The following is a 23,079-nucleotide window of genomic DNA, read 5'->3' as shown; positions in this document are numbered from 1 at the left end:
CCCCCCCACCCCCTCCAGTCCAGCTTCGCGTTGCAGTCCGATCCCCGGCTCGGCCCCCGCCCCCCTCCCTAGCCACCCAGCCTCCCCAGCAGCTGGGGAGAGCGAAGGAGCGGAGAAGAGTGCCCGGCTTCGGGGTGGGGGGCGCGGAGAAGCCCCGCGGGCAAAAGGCGATGCGATCGGGGAAACCCACCTGAGGGGGGCTTCGGGAAGCTGGCAGCCGGCGGCAGGTCGTGGGGCGCGGGGCCGTTGGTGGGCTCAGCGCCGAGCCGCGGAGGGGCTCATGGCCCGAAGCCGGAGCCCGCGGCCGCCGCGGCACACGCCGCGCAGAGCCCTGCAGGGAGCGGCCGGCCCGGCCCGGCCCGGCCCGGCTCGGCTCAGTCCGCCGCCCGCCCGCCCGCGCGCGCTGGCTGGGCTCGGCTCGACTCGTCCGCCCGGGGCTCGGTGCGCCGTGCGCGGTGCGCGGTGCCTTCAGCCCCGGGATCTGCAGGGATCCATCGTCCGGCCGGGTGGCGGCGGGAGGGGAGGAGGAGAGGAGAGGGTGCGCGTGCGCGCCTACGAGTGTCTGCGAGGGTGTCTCCGGGCCCGGTGTGCGCGCGGGGTCCCCGGCCCCGGCAGCAGCGGAACCCAGGGCTCCCCTCCCCGCCGGCTCGCCCCTTCTTCCCAGCCGCTCTCGGCAGCGCTGCTTCGCTCGGGTTCCGGAGCCCGTCTCCCCTCGGCTTGCGTGGCCCAGTGGCTTGTATGTGTGCCTGTGTGTGTGCCTGTGTGTGTGACAGTGTGTGTGGGGTGTGCGCGCGCGGGGGTGCGCGCAGGAAGGAGGGTGTCGGCCCCTAGCGCCCCCCTCCCCGCGCTGTCTCCTTCGGATCGATGCTCCTGCCTCTCGCTGCTGCTTCCTCTGGTGGCACACTCGTGTACACACATACACACACACACACACACACACACACACAAGCTCCAAGTCACACTTGACTGATTTCAAGCACTTGCCTGTATGGAGATACAGACATACACAGACTGGAGTCACACCATGCCGTGCACACTCATACACACCACGAACGCCCTCCCTGCACAGAGACCTGGCCCTCCCTCGCACACCAGACACGTCTTCACCTGGTCTCATCCTTCCTCTCCACCTGCACACCAAGCACACACTCATGCACACACACACGGCCTTGACATCTACACCCTCATCCTCAGCTTGTTTTTTTTTTGGGGGGGGGCATGTTTAAAGTTCCTCCTCACCAAATCTCTAAGGAAGGAACAGAGAGAAGGAAGGAGAAAGGGCCAGACTTCAGGAGAATCTTGGATAGGAGTAAGAAAAGAGGAAAGAAATAAAAAGGGGGGTGCTCCAGATTGAGGAAGGGCCAGAAAGAGGAAGTAATATTCAGGAATGGAGCAGAAATCCGGGGGTTGTATCCTGGCCTGTAGCTCTCACCTCTCTCCTTCCCTCCTTTCCTTCTCCTGAGTGGCCTTGGTGGGGGGGGGGCTCCCTATCCAATTAACAGAGAAGGAGCAATCAAGGGGAAGCTGTTAATTTGCTGATGCTCATTAGGGGCTCTTAGCACCGAGGTTGTTGAGGTCTGATGGTGTCAGAGGAGGAGGAGGAGGGTGCGGGGACCAGAATTCTATCTCTAGGGTCTCATTTGTTCCACTTACAGGACAGTGCCACTGGGGGGGGGGTGAGAAAGGAATCTACTGGATGTGGTGCTGGTTGTTTGTTGTTCTTGTTTATTTTTTTTAAGTTGGAAGGAAGAACCAATTACAGAGGAGAGGATGATATTGTGGGAAAGAAGTTGGATGGGAAGTTGTGAGGACACATGAAGAAACCATGATGGAATCTGGAGGTACCTAGTGCGAGTGTGTGAGCTTAGGACGGCAGACCCATCCCGTAATGTACTGGGTACCCTCATCCGCCCAAAGAAAGCCATCTTCTATTCGGCTCTTGCTCAGGGGAGCTGTCCAGCAGCACCAGGCGGGGTCGGTGGGCTGCCATGTCTCTGGGCAGCCACTGGGTGGCAGCACTTTGCCAGATACGTAGATTCTATTCAAAGGGGGCATTTGGGAGTGAGAATTCACCTGACAGGGTCCCGAAAGGGGACCCGAGGAGCATCATTGGACCTAGTCTGATTTCTGAATCCCAAATGCTCTCAGGGGGAGGGGAAGACTACCTTACAGCTTCTGTGATTCCCCCACCTTCCCACCCTCACAGGCTGAGTGACACATGGAGTCTCTTCTAATGGCTGCAAATTGCTTCAATCACTTGGGATGTTACAGAGAGAGCAGAGGGAGCAGCGGGGGTGGAGGGAAGGTGATGAGGTTGAGATGGAGGTAGGCGAGAACTGATTGAGGCCAATGAGCAGCCTCAGGAAGAGTCTGGGGGAAGATAAAAGGCATGAAGCAAGTGATCTCAGTTCCCAAACCTGGTCCTACCGTTTATTAGTGTAGGCAGGTCCTTTGACCTCTCTGAGCCACCACCATTTCCTCATCTATAAGATGCAAACAATATTTATTTAACAGGATTGGGTTTTTTTTTTGGAGGATTACATGTGATAATGCATGAAAAAATGCTTTACTTTTAGTACTAAGCTTATGCTCGGTACTTGGCTTGTATTTGGTTAATCCTCAATAAGTAAATAATGACTATTATTAGCATTAGCATTGGGATCCAGTTGTAAAACCACCAGCACAGCCACATCAGGACAGACTAAACACAGAGGCAGTGGCACCACCGTACATCAACTAACTCAGAATCTCTGGGGCATGGGGGGTGGGGAATACAGATCAACTTTCCTGCTTGCTTGGCTGGCTTGCTTGCTCTACCATTTGAGCTATTCTTTTTGCTGGTTATTCTGTAGATGGTGTCCTATAGGCTTTTTTGCCTGAACTGGCCTCAAATCACCATGCTCCCGATCTTAGCCTCGTGCATAACCAGGATTACAGATGTTAGCCACCAGTGCCTAACTTGGGAATTTTTCAAATTTCTGAGGCCTCTCATATGCAGCCAATCTTCATAAAACTTGCTCTTTAGGATAGGTGGGTGTGAGTCAAGACTTCATAGTATCACAGATGCAGCCTTAGGAAGTTCTTTTGTATACCCAGCCTACATTTTTCATGCTGTTATTTCCTCTTCATTTCAAATGAGATGGGCATCTTACCACACATATCATCCCCTTCCTGTCCTGTCCATTGTATAATAGGTCCATGGAGGCTCTTTTCCTGTGTTGAATCCCAGGATTGGCCTGGGGAACAAGATGAAGAGTAACAGAGTGCCAGCCCTCAAAAGCTTCCCAGAAGCAAGACAGAGATAAGCAGGCTGACAAGTGACTCTGTTGTACCCGAACTTCAAGGACACCCTGAAGAACCACCAGAGACCAAGTTCAAAGCAAAGCAGCAAGAGTCGTTTATTGTGAGCTCAAACTCGGTCCTCCGCACACTCGTTGCTGGTGACGCTAGGAGGCCCCGAGCAAAGGGTTTACACAGCTTTTAAAATTATGCACAAACAAGTTTAGGGACTTTCCACAGTTACAGGCTCATAATTGGATAACATTTAGTTTGAACCATTAGTCTATTTCTGATTGGTTCGGGTACAGGTGACTAACCGCTGGGCCCTGGAGTTCCTGGAATAGGTGTTTACTGTTACTCTGTAACATTTCGCAGTTTTTGATTCCCAGAACAAGGGCTTGGGGCAAGAGAGGTCATTATACTGGCATGGGCCAGTATTATTCCATCTCTCATTCCCCCCTTTCTCATGAAATTTTTAGAGCCAATCTTGGATCTTGGATCTCTACAGGCTGGAATAACCCTGTAACTCTTGGCCATTGAGGGATTGATACTGTGTCCGCAGCACCATAAACTGGACGGTATTTATTCTATCATTAATAAAAGCGACTAATTTATTAATTATACAGGGACCTACAATCAGGGCTAATATTAGCAAGAGCAAGGGGCCAACCAAGGCAGATAGTAGGGTTGTCAACCAGGGTGAGAAATTAAACCATGATTCAAACCATCCCTCGCTTTGCTCCCTTTCCCATTTCCTCTTTGCCAAGCCTTCTCGGATTTTGACTAAGGATTTTCTGACTACCCCAGAGTGATTTGCATAAAAACAGCACTCATCTCCTAGGGCTGCACACGGCCCTCCTTGTTGAAGGAAAACTAAGTCTAACCCCCTTTGGTTTTGTAACACCATCTCGGCTAATGACTCATGGGATTTCTGGAGGAAAGAGATTGATTTTTCCAAACCTTGAATATCCTTGTTGCTCGTAAGGACTCATAGGAGGTGTGCTGAGTTACCAGAGATGCGACTCCCGTCCCTAATCCAGCCAGTCTTATGAGGCTCCCAATGGTAATAGCGGTGATTACCTTCCTTTTTTTCCTTTTTGGGTGTTCATTATCCATTGAGTCATCATTTCTTCTTCAGTGTGATAAATTACCCGAGGTAGGAGCTGAACTAATACACTAAAGGATTCTTTTCCCTCACCTTCACGTCGTAGAATCTGGAAGGACAAACAAGGGGTAAGTCTGGTTGAACAGGCCCACCACGTGTCCAAGGGTGGCACTAGATACCTGGTGTGGGAAGTGGAATTAAAGGAGGAATTACACAATTGTGTAATTGCCAGGAATCTTTCCCACACAGAGCCCCTGTCCGGACACGGCTTGTAAGGTCAAATGGATGGCCTGTTGTTCCCACCTGCACTGAGTAATATTGTTGGAGATGGAAATATTCCCCTGGGTGGCCAGGCCCTCGTAAAAAGGGAACTGCATGTCATAGCATAACCCACAGGAGGTTGTAATATTGGGACGGGTTTGATTTAGGACCTTAAAAGTAAGCAGTAGTAATTGCCATAAGGATCCTCCTGATGTTTCAGGTGGGCCGGGGGTATCTACAGTTTTAGGGGTTTGAGGGCTTTGTGGGCCCTGGGGCTTTTGAGTTTTGTTTGGTCCTTGCCCTTAGGTTTCCAGGATTTGCTTGGTTTTCCGGTTACGGGCGGGCTTTAGTGCAAAGTTAGGTCCTATACTACTGGGGGGCGATCAGGCACCTTAACGACCTGCAGGGTTAACAGTACTCCTGAACGCACACCCCCGGAGCGATATAGTCACAAGCCCTATGATTTACCTAGTTCCCAACCCTGCGCCCTCTTCCCGGCATCCATGAATTGTACTCTAATATTGGAATCGTGGTTGCGGGACTTGGAAAAGATTGCTAAATCCCTCCCAGTGCCTCTCCACCAGGTGGAGGCGCTGGTCTCACAATCCCATGCCTTACAGTAATATTCTTCAGGACCCCCACACCGGTCGGTCCACTTTCCCCCTGAGTACATGTACCAACTGCGCCATCTGCATTCTGGATAAGAGTCTTGTTTAGTCCAACTTGTTCGGGCCCAGGATCCTTCGGCCAGCTGGCATAGGTCAAAGCAGAGGTCAGGGAACTCAGGCAGGGGTCCCCGTGTCGTGGTCAGAGTTATTCTCTTTCCTGTCTTGGGGTTGCGAATCACCCACGTCCAGTTGGATGGTCTGTGAGGGTTTGTCGCGACAGAACATAAGGGTAAACTAATTAAAAGACAAAAGTGCAGAGCATGCATGGTTACAGTTTTTGGCGGCGCAACCTAATTTTTAAAGGATTGCTCTTGGTCTGATCAATCCTCTAGGTCGTCTTTTCTGCTGAGGGTTCAATGAGGTCCGGAAACGGGTCCACTGGCTTGGCGTGGGTGTAATGGATCCAGGAGGCCACTCCGTCCACCTTGAGAGTGGTGGGCGTTGTCAAGATGATCTGGAAGGGCCCTTTCCACCGTGGCTCCAAGGTCTCCTGTCGGTGGAGCTTTACAAGCACCCAGTTGCCTGGTCAGAAGTCGTGAGGTGTCAGAGGTGGCCCCGTCTCATACAGGTCCCTCAGCTTGGGCCAGACCTCTTGGTGAGCCCATTATAGGGCTTGGAATGAAAACAGAAATTCAAAATCATCATTACTCTCTTTTTTAAGTAAGTTTTCTTTAAGGTTAGGTATTATGGGAGGCGGCCTGCCAAACATTATTTCATAGGGGGTAAGTCCTAGCTTAAAGGGGGAATTACGGGCCCTATACAGAGCGCAGGGAAGAAGAGCTACCCAGTTTGCGCCATGGTCAATTTAGTCAAGGTCTCCTTTAATGTTCTGTTCATTCTTTCTACCTGTCCTGAACTCTGAGGCATATAAGTGCAATGCAATTTCCAATCTGCTCCAAATATGGAAGCCAACCCCTGACTTACCTTTGAGACAAATGCAGGTCCATTATCTGAGCCTATCATCACTGGAAAACCATACTTGGGCAAGATGTCTTCCAGTATCTTCTTGGCCACCATCTGCACTGTCTCGCTCTTGGTGGGGAAGGCTCTACCCAGTCTGAAAAGGTATCTACAAAAACTAGCAAGTACTTATAGCCATACTTTCTTGGCTTTATCTCAGAGAAGTCAACTTTCCAATAGGCTCCTGGCTTGTCACCTCGCCACCTTGTCCCTGGGTTTTGCGGGTTTCTTCCTGCATTGTTGAGCTGGCAAACTCTGCAACTTGCAACAATTTGATCAATCTTGTCAGGTGCTCCCTTAATTCGCAGTCCGGTTTGTCTTATCAAGTCCTACATCCTTCTGGTGCCCAAATGAGTGCTGAGGTGGATTCTCTGAAACACCTTGTCCTCTAACCTCTCGGAGAGTACTATACGACACTTGGAGTCTCTCCACCATCCCTCAAGAAGCTGATCCGTTGTAAGTCCTCCTCGGTGGGGGTCGGTGGCAAGTCCCTGGGCTCCAGATCAGGGAGGTGAAGGGCCAAGGATTGGGCTGGGGACAGAGCTATCTCCCGAGCAATTTGGTTGGCCAGGTGGTTTCCTCTTGACACGGAGTCCACAGGCTTTTGGTGGCCTGGACGGTGGACTATTGCCAATTTCTTTGGCTCCCAGAGGGTGGCCAGGAGGGCCAGAATCTCTTCCTTATTTCTGATAATCTTTCCTTCAGCTGTGAGGAGGTCTCTTTCTCTGTATAATGGCCCATGTATGTGGGCGGTGGCAAAGGCATACCGGCTATCTGTATATCTTTTATCTTTTCCCAGCTTTAGGGCTTGTGTTAAAGCCACCAACTCAGCCTTTTGTGCTGAGCCGGTAGGGGTTCATCCCAAATTATCTCAGTCTCTGAGACCACCTCCGCTCCTGCATACCCCTGTCCTTGGTGTACGAAGCTGCTCCCATCGGCAAACCAGACGATCTCCGTGTCTGGCAGTGGCTGGTCTCGTAAGTCCTCCCTTACTCCATGTACCTGGGCTAGAACCTCAGCACAGTCATGGAGTGGGGCTTCTAAGTCTGAATCGGGTAGCAGAGAGGCAGGGTTAAGGGTGGTTGGAGGCTAGAAGAGAATCCTGAGAGGATTCAACAACAGTCCTTGGTAATGAGTGAGCCAGACATTACTGAGCCACCTGTCTGGGGGTTGCTTTAAGATGCCCTCAATAGCATGGGGTGTTGTAACCTGCAGCTCCTGGCCCATAGTCAACTTGTCTGCATCCTTCACCATCAATGCCGTGGCTGCTATCATTCGAAGGCAAGGGGGCCACCCAGCGGCCACAGAGTCAAGCTTTTTAGACAAATAAGCTACGGGCTGTCTCCAAGGGCCTAAGCGCTGGGTCAAGACTCCTTTCGCTACTCCTTTCCTCTCATCCACAAACAGTTGAAAGGGCTTAGAGGCATCCGGGAGCCCCAGCACCGGGGCTGATAGTAATGCTGTCTTTATCTGCTCGGCCTCCTCTGTCCAGTGAAAGGGTTGCTGATCCCTAGCGGCCAAATATAGGGGCTTGGCCAGTTCTGCAAACCCAGGGATCCACAGCCGACAGAATCCGGCTGACCCCCAAAATTCCCGTACCTGTCGCTGTGACTGCGGTTGGGGGATGCGAAGCACTGTTTCTTTGTGGGCGGTGGTCAACCATCGTTGCCCCCCTCTCACAGGTACCCCAAATAGGTTACCTCAGTCTTGCAGAGTTGGGCCTTCTTAGCCGATGCTCGGTAGCCCAGTTTCCCCAGAGTTTGTAGGAGGTCTTCTATTCCTTGGACACACTCATCGGGGGTTCGTGCTGCTATTAAAAGGTCATCAACATACTGCAAGAGGGTTAAGTTTGGCTGTTTTTGTCTGTACTCACTTAGTCCTCGTGGAGGGCTTCATCAAACCGGGTGGGAGAGTTCTTAAATCCTTGTGGCAGTCTAGTCCAGGTCAGTTGCCCATTAATACCCCTCTCTGGGTCTGTCCATTCAAAGGCAAAGAGTTCTTGGCTTTTAGGAGCCAGTGGTAAGCTGAAAAAGGCATCCTTTAAGTCTAGAACAGTGTACCACTTTTCCTCAGGGCTGAGGGCACTTAGGAGAGTATAGGGATTTGGTACAGTCGGGTGTATGTCCATATTGACTTCCCTCAAGTCTTTCACTGGTTGGTATTCGCCAGTGTGGGGTTTACGTACTGGCAACAATGGGGTATTCCAAGCTGACCGACAGGGTCGCAGTACTCCCTGGTCTAGGAGACACCGCATGTGGGGTGTTATCCCCACCCCTGCCTCCAGGGACATGGGGTACTGCCGGACTCGGACTGGGTCGACCCCTGGTTTTGTTTCTATATAGAGGGCTGGTCGATGTGTAGCTAATCCCATTCCTGCAGTCTCTGCCCAGGCTTCAGCGAATCGTTCAAGCCAAAAGTCTGTTTCCTGGCCAGGGGCTTTTGTGGCTGATGGAGAGAGTACTCATCCTCCAGGGTCACGGTGAGTGCTGACAATGGCTTGCCTTGGCAATCGGTTACCTTTGGTGGTCCATCAGGCAAGAAGTAAATATGAGCTCCCATTTTGGTTAATAAATCTCTTCCCAATAGGGGGGCAGGGGCTTTCAGGGTTGACCAGGAAGGAGTGTGATACCTTCCTGGTTCCTAAGTTCACAGTTCTCTGAGTCGTCCAGGGGTATCTTTTAATCCCTGTAGCCCCTTGCACCCACGACGTGGTTGCGGACAATTTTCCTTGGGGCTTTGTGAGAACTGAATGTTGAGCTCCTGTGTCTACCAGAAACTGGACAGGAGTCCCCTCCACCTGTATAGTTACCCTAGGTTCCGATAGGGGATTGGAACCCCATCTCCCCTAATCCTCTGGATCTTGAGTGACCAGCACGGTAGGCTTCTGCTGCCATTGGCCCACCCTATTCTTTTTCTTCTTTGGGCAGTCCCTGGCCCAATGACGGAACTCCTTACAGTATGCACATTGATCTTTGCCTAGTTTCCCACCCAGGGACCTCGCAGGACGGGAGCCTCCTTGCTGAACTACAGCCGCCAGTGCCTTTGTCATTCTTTCTGTGGCTCTTATCTGTCTTTCTTCTGGAGTGTCTCTGTTGTTAAAGACTCTCTGGGAAATTCTCACTAAGTCTTGAATACTTTTTCCTTCTAGGTCTTCCAGCTTCTGTAATTTTCTCTTAATATCTGGGGCTGCCTGATTTACAAAGGACATAACTACAGCTGCCTGATTTTCAGGAGCCTCTGGATCCATGGGCGAGAACTGCCTAAAGGCTTCTATTAAGTACCCTGAGGGGGTTTCTGTCTTACCTTGAAGGACGGCATATACCTTGGCCAAATTAGTGGGCTTCCGAGCAGCAGCCGGGAGACCCACCATTAGAGTCTGGCGATAAACTCGCAGCCTTCCCCTACCTTCTGCCGTAGTGTAGTTCTGGGGGGGGGGGTCTAGTTAGAGGGGAAGCATCATTAATCAAGTCTAGGTTAACAGTAGGCTGGCTGTCCTCACCAGGAACCAGCTTCCTGGCCTCCACCTGGATCCGTTCCCTCTCCTCCGTGGTAAACAGGATTCGGAGGAGCTGTTGGCAGTCATCCCAAGTGGGCTGGTGGGTGAACATAACACTGTCTAGAAAGAAATCAAATCTTTGGGGTTATCAGAGAAGCGGGCATCCTGAGTTTTCCAGTTGTAAAGGTCACTGGTAGAGAAGGTCCAGTACTGGTGTCTAGGGTTTCCAGCATGGGCAAGAGGGGTGATCTCCCACCATGGTAGGGCGGCCGTGGAATCAGGGAGGCGCGGGTTTGCTGCTGGCTGGGCCCGACCCGGGCCCCCAGCTTCACTATCTCCCCAGTCGTCCTGGAGAACCACATTTGCCTCTCCCTCCTCTGGGGAAGGCGCCTCCACTCCTTCTTCCTGCCTTGCGGGGTTGGGCGGGATCAAGGGATAGGAGGTCGGAGCTGTTGGGTAGAATAGGGCAGAGGGGGGCAGAGGGTTTGGCCGGCTCAGTGACATCGGTTTGGTGCAGGGCCAAGACACTACTGGTCTCTGGGGGAGGAAGAAAGGGAGATAGCCAGGCAGGGGATCTTCTACCAAGTCCTGCCAATCTGGACAGGGTGCCCAGCCAGGCCTGGTAAGAAAATCTTTTCCCTGACCTTCCGTATTATGGGGAGACTGAAGGTACCCCCTGGGGGCCATCCAGCCTCAAAGGTAGGCCGTTGTGATCTGCAAAAGGTAACTAATTTGCCCTTCTTGACTTCTACACTTAAAGGCCCTTCCTTGAACATCCTTAAAATTAGTCACGAGGAGGGTGAGAGGAGTAGTCTGTGTTTGCCCCATCTCAGAAAGAAGATCCCAACTTAAAAGAGAAACAGTCAGGAGAAAGGCCACGGTTGAGACGAGTTGGCAGAGTTGTCACTGCCTCGGGTTGGAAATCAACGCGCAGCAGATGGTCTCGGCTGGGGAGAGTGTGGGAGTGGGGGTCTCCTGTAACAGACCGAAAGGATGAATAACTCCACTCGAGGGGCCGGAGTATCGGGTTTCCAGATATGAGCAGAGTCTGTCCCTCTCGGTCCAGGATTGTCGCGATCGGAAAGTGAAACTGTTAGCAGAACATTCAGACATAGACACTGACACAGACACAGACCTGGAGCCCGCTTCAGGCTAATTCCTGCCTGGCCAGACAGGCTATTATAAATACAGATAGCCACAGATGGGATGGGGTGGGGGGACGTCTCCCACCGGCCCGGTTGACAGCGCGTCCGCCAGGACTTCCTCGGCCCAGATACAGAACCTGCAGGCAACCCAGATAAACAGACAATGCACAGAGACAAAGCCGGCTTACTTACCCGGCGGTTCTTCCACGACCCATTGACCAGGTGTCTGGGTGGGCTTGGGGGATCCTGGTCGAGCCCCCAAATATTGTACCTGAACTCCAAGGACCCCAGAAAGAACCACCAGAGACCAAGGTCAAAGCAAAGCAGCAAGGGTCGTTTATTGCGAGTTCAAACTAGGTCCTCCACGCACTCGTTGCCGGTGACACTAGGAGGCCCCGAGCAAAGGGTTTACACAGCTTTTAAAATTATGTACAAACAAGTTTAGGGACTTTCCACAGTTACAGGCTCATAATTGGATAACATTTAGTTTGAACCATTAGTCTATTTCTGATTGGTTCTGGCACAGGTGACTAACCGCTGGGCCCTGGAGTTTCTGGAATAGGTGTTTACTGTTACTCTGTAGCATTTTGGGGCTTTGTGCAAGAGCAGTCGTTATAATGGCATAGGCCAGTATTTTTCCATCTCTCAAATCTAGAACAAAGGTCAAGAATGAAATAGATGGGTGGGCCAGGACAGAGTAGCAGAGCAAGGAGTATCATGATAGGGGTTTGTTTGTGAGGCAGGGATGAGGAAAAGAGGAAGCTGGCATTGCTAAGGATTTACTAAGATGCCACTTGAGGGATCTGAGGATTATGATTAGTGTCCTACTGCTTCTTTATGCTTTTCTGGGTCTACCCACCTCTTGTCCAGACCCTGACAGATTCTAGCTTCTCTAGCTTCATCTGCACTTCATTATCTCTGACCTCTCCAGTCCGTAGATCTCAGATCTTTTTCTTTTTCTTTTTTTTTTCTCCCTTGGACTTCAGAGTAAAACATGCCTGGAGAGCCTCTCCCTTCAGTCCACTGGAGTGAAGCCTCTGATCAGGACCCATCCCAGGGCTTTCATGCTCATCTGGGTTCAAATCTGAGCTCTGTCACACCCATGCTGTGTGGTCCCAGGCAAAGAACTATGTCTGAGTGTTCACACAAGGAAGCTGATGCCTCTGCTGACAAAGCAATGCGGGCCTAGTTAAGTAGTAGGTGCTCCATTAACACTGGTAAGCTGGAGGGTCGTCTCTGAAAGGCTGATGGGGGCAAATTCTCCATGGATGCTTCCCTTGCAAATGGCTCCATCTGCTGTAGGTCCAGAAGCACCCTCCCAGCCTCTGAGAGAAGGGGGGAGAGGAGGAGAGGGCAACAAGGGGAGATAAGTTCCCTTGGGACTCCAGGCAGTGCTTCTCGCTCCCCCGTGCGTGAAATCGCATGGGCCCCAATCTGTCTGCATCCACTTCATCTGCCAGCTCAGCAAATGCAGAGACAATTAAGGAGTTAATTAGCAGTCAGTTGGGAAGGGGCTGGGACCCATCCACATACCTCTCCTTCAGCTCTCATGCTCCCCCTCCATGACTGTCACCTTTTCCCTATGCTTTCTTTCTTTTTGGAATCAAATATTCCTCTGATCCTCCTCGCCCTTCCCGGCCCAACCCTGTACTGTCCTACCTCTGCTCCTTTCTTCTTTCCCATTCCTCTCTCGTATCTCTCTCTGCCGCTACTCAGTTTTTCCCCTTGCTCATCCAAGTCACTGCCTTCTCCATCATTCAAGGCTCACTCTTCCTCTGCCCATCCAAACACCTCCTTCTGCCTCTCTCCTCATCAGCACTGTTCCAATTTGAATTTGGGTCTTATTAAATGTGCTTTGTTTGCTGATTTGTGAGTGTGGGAATCCAAGTCTGCTACAGAAGCAGCGGCTGGGTCAGGGTTGCCCATTGTCCCAAAGGACTCTGGCCTTCACCCTCTTCAGGTACCTCTCATTCTTGGTTCTCTGGGCATTTCATGGTCTCTTTCCTCTTTCCTGTGTCAGTCTCCATGGGCCTGTCTCCCCATGCCATTGTGCACTCCTCCCCCTCCCGCCCCACCCCGCTCCGCTGCCATCTGTGTATCCAGGACTGTACAGGACCCTTCTTTCCCTTCCTCACAGCTGAGGGTGTATATGAGGAGGGTTGGCAGATAGCCCATCTTCTATCGAGCATTCCGATTTATGTGTCAACATGTCATTTTCTGAAATCGCAGCTTCAGAAGGGAGGGATCATTAGAGAGAGAGAGAGAGAGAGAGAGAGAGAGAGAGAGAGAGAGAGAGAGAGAGAGAGAGAGAGGAGCAAAAGCGAGGTGGAGAAATCAGGGCAAGGTAGATTAAAAGGGCAGATGGATATACAATGCAGCAGGGAGGGAGGGCTGGAGAGAGGGGGATAAGTGAGGAGAGATGGAGGCTCCTGATAGGGAAAGGTCTTTTCCCTGCCTGGGAATTCTAGGTGTTGGAGGGAGGGTGGGTGATAGCCAGAAGAAAACAGGACACGGAGGACTGTGGGGCTTTATCTCCTCCAGGTAACTTCCTGGGTTAACCCTCTACTCTAGCACTGATTCCCAGGAGCTCCAGCCACAGCCCTCCTGCTTTCTCTGCTTTAGGGGATCTAGATGCCTTAGGAGTAAGTTCCTCTTGTACCCCCTTTCCGGCAGTGCGCCTAGACAGAGCAGGAGTTGATTCAAGGGGGCGGGGGTGCATTGTGGATGAGCAGGCTCAGTGTGATTGCATGCAGGTCCTCAGTTCACCCAGCATTTAGAAGAGGGCTTTAGATCCAGGGCACCCTAAGGCAGAACCTGGATTTCTGGCTCTAGGATGCTGGGATCTGGCACGTGGAGCTGCTCAATAGCGCGGTTAATTATTTGCATAGATGAAGAGCACCTGCGGGGGGGGGGGGTCCTGGCCGAGTCTGGGAGTCCCCAGATTTTTTGGGGTGGGGGGTGGAGGAACACCTTCCTTCCCTTGCAAGCAGTCCAACCTGTATGGGGCCTGGGGCCTCGGAGTCGTCCCTCCTCCCCTCCCAGCTAAGCACAATCCTCCCTCACTTCTCTCTCCAGCCTGCTGCCCTTTCCCAAGAGCCCCCTCCCACCCTACCCTGCCCGGGTGGAAGGCGCAATCTCAGCGCCCAGGGCGGCCGCGAGCCGGAGGAGGCAGAGCCGGTGAATAATTCATGGAGCCGGGAGGCCCTTATCTCCCCGGCCGGCCCCACCCGGGGCCCCGGCGCTGGGCCGCCGTCCCTCGGCTCTCCGCTTTATCTCGACGCCCAGCTTGTAATGCAGCCCGCCATATCACAGGCAGAAGGGGAGATTAATTTTCTGGGTTTTGCATGGGCGGGGAGGAGGAGGGGGCGAAGGGAGGTGTTGGGGAGCAGAAGCTGGGATCTTTCCGATTTCAGACTCCAGCGGCTTAATCCTCTCCCAGGCCTGCAAGGAAGGGGAGGAAGGGGGTGTTGCAAGCCAAATTTCATCATCGGCGGCAGCCCCAACACAGGCAGGAGGAGGAGGAGGCGAGGGGCAAACAGACGGGAGAGGCAGCGCTGGCGCGCGGGGGGAGCTGTTTGGAAACAGGGCGGAAGGCGGGTGCTCTCTGCCTGGGTGCACAGGCCGGCTGGCTGGTGGAGAACTGGAACCCAGGGCCGGCTGGGGGCACAGGAGCGCTGGGCACAAGGGCAGACCTCGGCCTCGCGTCCTCACATAGCATCCGCCACCCAAGAGTCAAACAACAAAAAACAACAACAGGAAAACCAAATAAAAACAAAAACAAAGCCCGTCCGAAATCCAGAGTGACAGAAAGGCCGAGTGTCTGCGGGAATGTCCATGCTCCCCGAGGCTGGCTCTGCCACCTTCTTGCCATCTGGCCTGTGGACCCTAGCACAGTCGACGGCTGGCCTCCTCTCTTTCTGTCTCCTGCCCCCTCCCCTCCCACGTGCAGAGGTGAATGAGGGTGGCCCAGAGTCTCTGCGGCTTCTGTGACAGGACAACCCAGAGGTGGATGTTAGGTGGGCACTAATTGCACTCCAGGCTCTGATCAAAGCAGACTTGTGTTTCCCAAGACAAATCCCAAGTGAGTCTTAGCTGGGTGCTGGCGGTTCACCCCTATCATCTGAGCTACTCAGAGGCTGAGATCTGAAGATGGGGGCTCAAAGCCAGCATGGGCTAGAAATCTAGCCCATGAGACTCTTACCTTGAATTAACTACCAGAAAAACCAGAAGTGGATTTGTGGCTCCAAGTAATACAGCACTAGCCTTGAGCAAAAAAGCTCAGTGACAGCATCCAGACCTTGAGTTCAAGATCCACTACCAACAACAAAAAAGAAAGAAAGGAAGGAAGAAAGAGAAAAGAAGAAAGAAAGAAATGAGTCTTGGGTCAGTGGTGGTAGCTCATACCTGTAACTACTCAGGAGGTTGAGATATGAAAATCAAAGTTTGAAGCCTGAGCAGGAAAGTCTGTGTGACCCTCCCTTATCGCCAGTTAATCACCGACAGGCTGGAAACGAAGCTGTGGTTCAAGTGGTGGGGCATTAGCCTTGTACACAAAAGCTCAGGGACAGTGCCCAGGCCCTGAGTCCAAGTGCCAGGCCTGGTTCATGCACACGAATAAATGAAGGGACAGCACCCAGGCCTTGAGTTCAAGCCCCACTACTGCACAAAATAAGAAAGAAAGGAGTGGGTCCTGCTTTCACAGAACTCATAGCCCAAACATCTATGTAACTGACTCTGATGCAAGACAAATTGGATGTTTGCCAGGAAAGAAGTAGTAATAAAGTACTTAGAAATGGGAGCAGCTTGGCTGGAAACATCTTGGAGGATGTAGCATTTGAGATGGTTTTTGAGGATTGGTATTCAGTTTGAATTGGCAAAAATGGCATGAAGGGAGCTAAGGCATCTCAGGGAGAGGGATGGCCTCGTGAGGAGAAGGGATGATGTCTGATGGGTGAGGGGAAGTTGTGACCACCAAAGCAGGGAAGCAGGTAGAAGTGAGGACATAAAGCATCTAACATCACATATAGAGCTTAGATTTTTGCTCTGTGGGCACTGAGTAGCAATTGAAGGGTTTTGAGGATGAGGCAGCGGGGTCAAAGTGGTACCTGGGGGAAGGTAAATACAGCCAACATTTATTGAGCACTTACATGCGTCTTATACTAAGTGCTAAGGAAGTCATTCTCTCATTTAAATCTGTATATTATAATACATCCCATTTTAAGATGACAAAGTTGAGTCACAGATGTGCACATCTGTGGAATCAATGGGAGATGCAAAAATCAGACCTGAGAGGAAGAAAAATCATTTAATGACCTCATGTACTTTCAGGCATAGAAAAAAAGACTCATTATTTCTTTACACATTTTTTGGGAGGGACAGGGGGTGGCAGTGAGGCTTGAATTCTGGGCCTGGGTACTGTCCCAGGCACTGTCCCTAAGCTCTTCAGCTCAAGGCTAGCACTCTACCACTACAGCCACAGCACCACTTCCGGCTTTTTCTGTGATTAATTGGAGATAAAAGAGACTTATAGACTTCTCTGTCCAGCCTGGCTTTCAACCATAATCCTCAGATCTCAGCCTCCTGAGTAGGATTACAGGTATAAGCCAGCAGGGGCTGGAACTTTATTAATCTTTATTCATTTCTAAGGATAAACATTTTTAGAATAAACATTTTTTACAATAAACAGTATCATACTACCTTTATAACCAATGAATGAAAAACTCCTGAAATTAACAAATTAGATTTCTCCAAATATTTGGACACTGATTGCAAATGAAATCAAGCTCTTCATAAACCCATCAGTTTTTCTTAAAAGCTTTAAATATCATTAAAAGCAGACAAAACATGCACAATTATAATGATTACAACAAAACTCTACCCATTACCAAAGCAATGTCATGAATTTCAATTTCTTTCTTCAATATTTCTAGCTATACTTTTTAAAATATTCATTCTTTTTTTTTCTTCCCAGGAATTAGGATTTTTCTGACTTAAACTAGAGAGTAGAGGTTTACCTTCTTCCACAGGCTGAGGTTGTAGATTGGATGGACTGGAGAGAGTTAGGGGTGTGGGCACAAATCTTGGGGAGAGGCGGAGCTTCTAAAGAGATTCTTCTAGAGTTTATTATGTAGACCTTCATTTATTTCATCAGGAATTGTTCTCTTTTCCGTCCCCCTAATCGCAGGTTCTGATTTTTGTGTGAGTGACCCTAATCTTTTCCTCCTGGATGACTGTGGTTCTGAGTGCCTTATCTTTATAGCACAGCCTACTGTGTAACCACTGCGCTGAGTGGAGCCTGGTCTGGTTGAGTTAAGCCCAAAGCCCTTGGTCAATTGGTTAACTGGAGCTCCATCCTTTCCCCCTTGTCAACTAAGACCTACAGTATTGTCAGCCAGAGCACAGAAGCAAGTTTCTAAGATGAGGTATTAAGGGCTTAAATTAGGGCAGTGGCTATGGAAATAAAAAGGGAAGGACAGTTTTTAGAAACTCCATGAAGGGAAAAGTGACTTCTGTTGACTGGATGATAATACTTGTTTCATAGAATCAAACAAGCATACATTCTAAGCCCTTTGTACTTTAGAAACACCACTAAATCCTCGCTTATTTATTTACTTATTATCTTTGGCATTTTGGTTTTTTTGTGTATTTTTTTTTTTAATTTATTTTTTTTTATGCCAGTACTGGGTCTTAGATTCAGAGTTTCACACTCTTTTTTGGCCTTTGTCATCAAAGCTAGTATTCTACTATTTGAGCCACACCCCCACTTCTAGCTTTTGGCTGATTAGTTGGCGATAAGAGACTTGAGGAAGCAGGGTAGGTGGCTCACGCCTATAATCGTAGCTACTTAAGATGCTGAGAGCTGAAGATCAAGATTCAAAGCCAGCCTGGGCACAAAAGAATCTGAGACTCCAATTAACCTCTAGAAAATGGGAAGTGGGGCTTGGCTCCAGGGTAGGGCAGTAGCCTGGAGCAGAAGAGCACAGGGACAGTGCTCAGGCTGCGTTCAAGCTCCATGGCCCCCCCCCCCAAAAAAAAGAAGAGGGACTTGTGCACTTTTCTGGGACTGATTTTGAACTGTCATGCTCCGATGACAAGAGTGAGTTACTAGTTTGTGTCTGTTACTGGGGTTCAAACTCAGAACCTCATACTTGTTAGCCAGGTGTGCGTTCATTTGAGCCACTTCCCCCAGCCATAATTTTATTAGTTTACCAATTAGAAATGATCAGGGGCAAAACTTGCAGGGCTTATCCAAATTTAGGGGATGAGTAGAAAGAGGAAAGGTAGGTAAGGTGGCCCAAAGGGAATTGAGGAAAATTGGTCAGAGAGGAGAGACCAACCATGGTAGATGTCGTCTAAGTCAAGGTGGTAGAAAGTGGTGCTGTGGCTCAAGTGGTAGAGTGCTAGCCTTGAGCACAAAGAGGCTCAGGAACAGTGCCTAGGCCTTGAGTTCAAGCTCCATACTGACAAAAAACAATAATGGAGTGGAAGCAAGAAACAGTAAGGTGTGGGTTATAGAGGCCAAGAGAGAAGAGCAGAGTCTGAACTAGGGGGTGTTTATGAAGACAAGAGGAAAGTGCTATCTTAGAGAGAACCGGAACATGGTGACTGGCTGAATATGCTGATAGGGATCAGAGGGAAGCCGGCAATACCAAGGTCATCCATCTGGGGCCTACACAATGCAGGCAAGGAAGATGGGTGGGGGTAGACAATGCACAGAACAAAGGCTCCCCACTTTGACCAGGTTTGCTACTATCACAGCAATATGGCCCTTGGCTTTCTAGCATGTCTGTCATCTTCCACTTAATTTCCAACCTTTTCATGAGTAGGAGAATCATAGAAATTTAGAATTAGCAGGGTCCTAGCTGGATATGATGGCATAGGTCTCCAATCTCAGTACTTGGAAGGCACAGGCAGGAGGATTATGAGTTAGACCCAAGCCTAGGATCCATAGTGAGACTCTCTTAAAAAACTAAGGGCAGTGGCTGAGAGTGTGGCTTAGTGGTGGAGTGCTCGACTAGCATGCATGAAGCCCTAGGTTCAATTCCTCAGTACCACATTCACAGAAAAAGCCAGAAGTGGTGCTATAGCTCAAGTGGTAGAGTGCTTCACGTGAGCAAAAGAAGCTTAGGGAGAGTGCTCAGGCCCTGAGTTCAAGCCCCAGGACTGGCAAACAACAACAAAAGACAAACAATTAAGGGCAGAGCCCTTAACTACTCAAGACGCTGAGATCTGAAGTTCTTAGTTCTAAGTCAGCTCAGGCAGGAAAGTCTATGAGACTTTTTGCTACACTCAAAAATCGGAATTGGAGCTGTGGCTCCAAGTGATAGAGCACTAGCCTTGAGCTAAAAAGCTCAGAGACAGTGCCCAACCCCTGAGTTCAAGCCCCATGACTGACAAAAAAGGAACCCCAACAACAGCAACAACCAGAAAAAAACAAGGACATACTGGTTCACACTGTAAATCCTAGCTATGGGGGAGGCAAGACTTCCATCTTAACCAATAAAAAGCTGGATGCAATAGTCCATACATCTCTATCATTCCAGGCAAGTACAAAGTGTAAACAGGAAGCTTATGACTCAGCCTGTCTCTAGCATAAACGCAAGACGCTACCAAATAAAAAAGATGAAAGAAAGAAAGTTTAGAGGCATGACTCCAGGGGTAGTTGAGTGCTTTCCTGGCAAGCACAAAGTCTTGAGTTCAAATCCTAGAACAGAACAACAGGAAGTGTTCAGAAGTAGAGAGGGATGGGAGCAGGCAATAGAGGCAGAAGATGTCCAAGATTATGGTCATTTCTGGACCCAGAGAAGCTCTGGCCTATGCCTATTTGGAGAATTGGGAGAGGGAAAATGAAAGGACAGTGCCCGGTGTGACATCTGGAGGCCCTAAGACAAGAGGACTCAGCACACAATAGTGTAGGTGATTTTTATCTGACTTTAAAAGAGACACAGGCCAGATCTGGAAATTCAGCCTCTTTCTGTCTGCCCTAGGCCTTTGACCATTCTCTCCCTCCTCCCGGCAGTAATTGCTCTCCATTCAGTGATTACTTAGCTCATTAATTGCCTAAAGGAGAGCAGCAGTCTAGGATGGGGGTGATTGGCAAAGTAATTAATGGATAGAGGCGACTCAGGAGAATGGATACGGACTTGGCACTGACCTGACATAGGCTGGAGGGTGATACATAAGAATGGGTCTTGTATATCTGGTCCCAGCCCATTGGATTCCTCTGCTCAGCTCCATTGATGGACTCTAAGTTGGACACCAATACCCTACTTCTCAAATACCCTACCATCACTTTTCCAAATACCCAATCACCGCCACTACCACCATTTTTCTTCTTCATTGTCATTGTCACTGTCACCACCATTGTGTGTGTGTGTGTGTGTGTGTGTGTGTGTGTGTGTATTCTGATACTGGGGCTTGAACTCAGAACCTCATATTCTCCTTAGTTTTATTGTTCAGTGCTAGAGCTCTACCATTTGCACCACACCTCCACTTCGGGCTTTTTGACGGTTAATTGGGAATAAGAGTCTCATGGTCTTTTTTTCTCCGGGCTGGCGTTGAATTGGGATCCTCAGATCTCAGCCTCCAGAGTAGTTAGGATTACAGATGTGAGTCACCAATACCAAGCTGTCATAGTCATTCGGGATGTAGCTTCGAAAGTGGCTCCTATTGACCCCTGTCTCCTAGCACTTACGCCATTGTATAATACCATCCCTTCAATGTGGCTTGTATTTAACCACTCATACCTAGGAGATGGAATTCAGCAGAAGGAATGAGATGGGACTTCAAGCTTAGATTACAAAAAGGTTGAGTTTTCTTTCCATTTGAGTACTTTGTCACTTCTACTGGGGAAAGCCAGCTGCCATATTCACAGCTGCCCATGAAGACCACATGGTAAAGAACAAAGGGAGATTTCAGGCCAGCACCTAGGAAGGTCCTAGTGTTTAAAAGGAAACGGAATTCCACCAAGGATCATGTGTGTGATCTGCTACTCCTCTAGTCAAGAAGACAGATGAGACGACAGCCCTGCTATCACCTTGATAGCAGCCTTGTGAGAGACCTTGAGCCAGAGAGCCATGTTCAATGCCTCACTCCCAGAAACTGAGATAGTAAATATGTGTTGTTTGGATCTGCTAAATTAGGGGGGGGTGGTAATTTGTTATGCAACAAGAGATAAAATACAGTCATGTTACCACAATTCCCATCACTGATTCAAATTCATATCATCAAGGTGAACATCATCACAATAAGTACCCATATGTGCCAGACTCTACCCAAGCCCTAAGATTCCAAAGAGATAGGACACATAGTTTGTATCCTGACATAATCAGTTGGAGAATATGCAACGTATTCATAAAAAGTGAATGATGCTGGTAGCTCACGCCTGTAATCCTAGCTACTCAGAAGGCCGAGATCTGAGATTTGAGATGAAGCCAGCCTGAGCAGGAAATCTATGAGACTCTTTATCTCCAATTAACTATCACAAAGCTGGAAATAGATGCGTGACTCCAGAGGTAGAGCACCAGCCCTGAGCTGAAAGGCTAAGGGACAGGGCTCAGGCCCTGAGTTCAAACCCCAGAAATAGCACACACACACAACACACACACACACACACACACACACACACACACACACAATTGAATGGCAAGTCAAATAAGACTATACTTATTGCTTGTGGGTCAGGACAGGAAAGAAAGTTTCTGAAGGAGGATGCCTTGATGAATCAGTGAAATCTGTATAAGAGAGGGAACAGAAGACACAGAAATTGGCCTGATGTTCCAGGTAAAAAATGAAGTGTGGAAATGTACCCAGTGGGGAAGGCCAGGCAGGGAAGCTGTGAGAAATGAGGTAGGAGCCAGAAAAGAAGCTCATGGAGGTATAGTGTATTATAAATTGGTATATTTTCCAAAGCACTGTATTTTCCAAAGAATCCCCTGCATTGTTAGTTCTGAAGCATTATCCTCTTTCCTTGATGAGAAAAGCACCTTTTAGAGACAGACTTAAGGATCTGCCAGTAAGCTGGGCGGTGTGGCTTACTAGAACAGCTCTTGCCTAGCATGCAGGAGGTTTGCTAGGCAAAGTTCCATCCCTACTACCACCAAAGAGAAAAATATAATCTTTCCAGGGTTCCAGCTCCTCCCTGGGAAACAGGCCTCTCTCTCCAATGGAGGCCATGTAAGATGTATGGGATCTGGCTAACCCGCTTCAGTTCCTTCCAGCTGGTAACCATGGGCCAGCTAGTCAACCTTTGCGCCAATCAAACCTTGCTTTCAGGCTATTTACTGAGCAGATATCACATCAGAAACACTGCATGGTGCCTGGCACATGGCAGCCTGGTAATAAATGTTCATTCTGTTCCACAGACCCTTTCACCTTCTCCTCCCAAGTGCCTCGTCTGTCACTGGAGGTTGGGCAGAAGTTGTCTTACTTTGTATTCAAGAAGAATCATCCCAGGGGATATTATTCCTATGTGGGCACGAGGGTCGGGAAAGCTGCCTCTAAAATCTGTCTTCTAGAAAGTCTTTCAGAATTGATTGGAGGCAAACAGATCCTTACTCGTCTCAGGACTGTCGAGTGGAAAAAAATTGCCAGATTGCTTTATTTGTTTGTTTAGTGTGTGTGTGTGTGTGTTGGCCTGTGTACTGGTACTAGAGCTTAAACTCAGGACCTTTGGCTCTTGCTTGCTTTTCTCTGCTCACGGCTAGTGTTCTTTTACGTGAGCCACATTTCTTTAGCTTTTTACTGATTAATTGGACATAAGAATTTCATAGACTTTTCTGCCCTGGCTGGCTTTGAACCTCAAAGCCTCAGATTCCAGTCTCCAGAGTAGTTAGGATTACAGGTCTGAGACACCAAGTGCTTGCCTTTTTTTGTTTTTTGTTTTTTAATTTTTAATTTTTTTTTAGCTTTTAAAGTCACGTGTTTCTTAGTACTACCACCTTATCACATAACTCCCATTATTTATTTCACTCCCATTTTGCAGATGAACAAGTGGAAGGTGACAGGTTGAGTGACTAAGGCAGTGAGTGACTTAGCTGGTCCCCTGGTCTCAGGATGCTGATTGCCACATCCTGCCCTCTATCTACCCTACCACCCTGGCTTGGAGAGGCTCTGTGACTTGCAGGGCTTAGAAGCGGTTGTGAAGTTAGAACCGAGGCCTCCTCC

At 49.6% G+C, this 23,079-nt stretch overlaps 1 protein-coding gene and 1 long non-coding RNA gene across 3 annotated transcripts in view; both read right to left on the bottom strand.

The window, feature by feature from the left end:
- Asic1 (acid sensing ion channel subunit 1) overlaps positions 1-280 on the bottom strand; it is a 28,468-nt gene extending 28,188 nt beyond the window's left edge. For both annotated transcript variants that reach the window (XM_090325560.1, XM_090325567.1), the window contains exon 1: positions 191-280. The gene's annotated coding sequence lies outside the window, so the exon portion shown is untranslated. The remainder of the gene's footprint in view (positions 1-190) is intronic.
- Positions 281-3,373: 3,093 nt separating this feature from the next.
- LOC150066815 (uncharacterized) lies at positions 3,374-11,437 on the bottom strand. Its single transcript, XR_016533706.1, has 2 exons — positions 6,238-11,437; positions 3,374-5,925 (listed from the first exon to the last, which is right to left on the bottom strand). It is a non-coding gene; the product is annotated as an uncharacterized LOC150066815 (long non-coding RNA).
- Between the last annotated feature and the right edge of the window lie 11,642 nt (positions 11,438-23,079).

Source organism: Megascapheus bottae, chromosome 2 (assembly GCF_031878675.1).
Source record: "Megascapheus bottae isolate mThoBot1 chromosome 2, mThoBot2.hap1, whole genome shotgun sequence".
In the NCBI taxonomy this organism is placed as follows: domain Eukaryota; kingdom Metazoa; phylum Chordata; class Mammalia; order Rodentia; family Geomyidae; genus Megascapheus; species Megascapheus bottae.
This window is presented reverse-complemented; position numbering and strand designations above follow the sequence as displayed.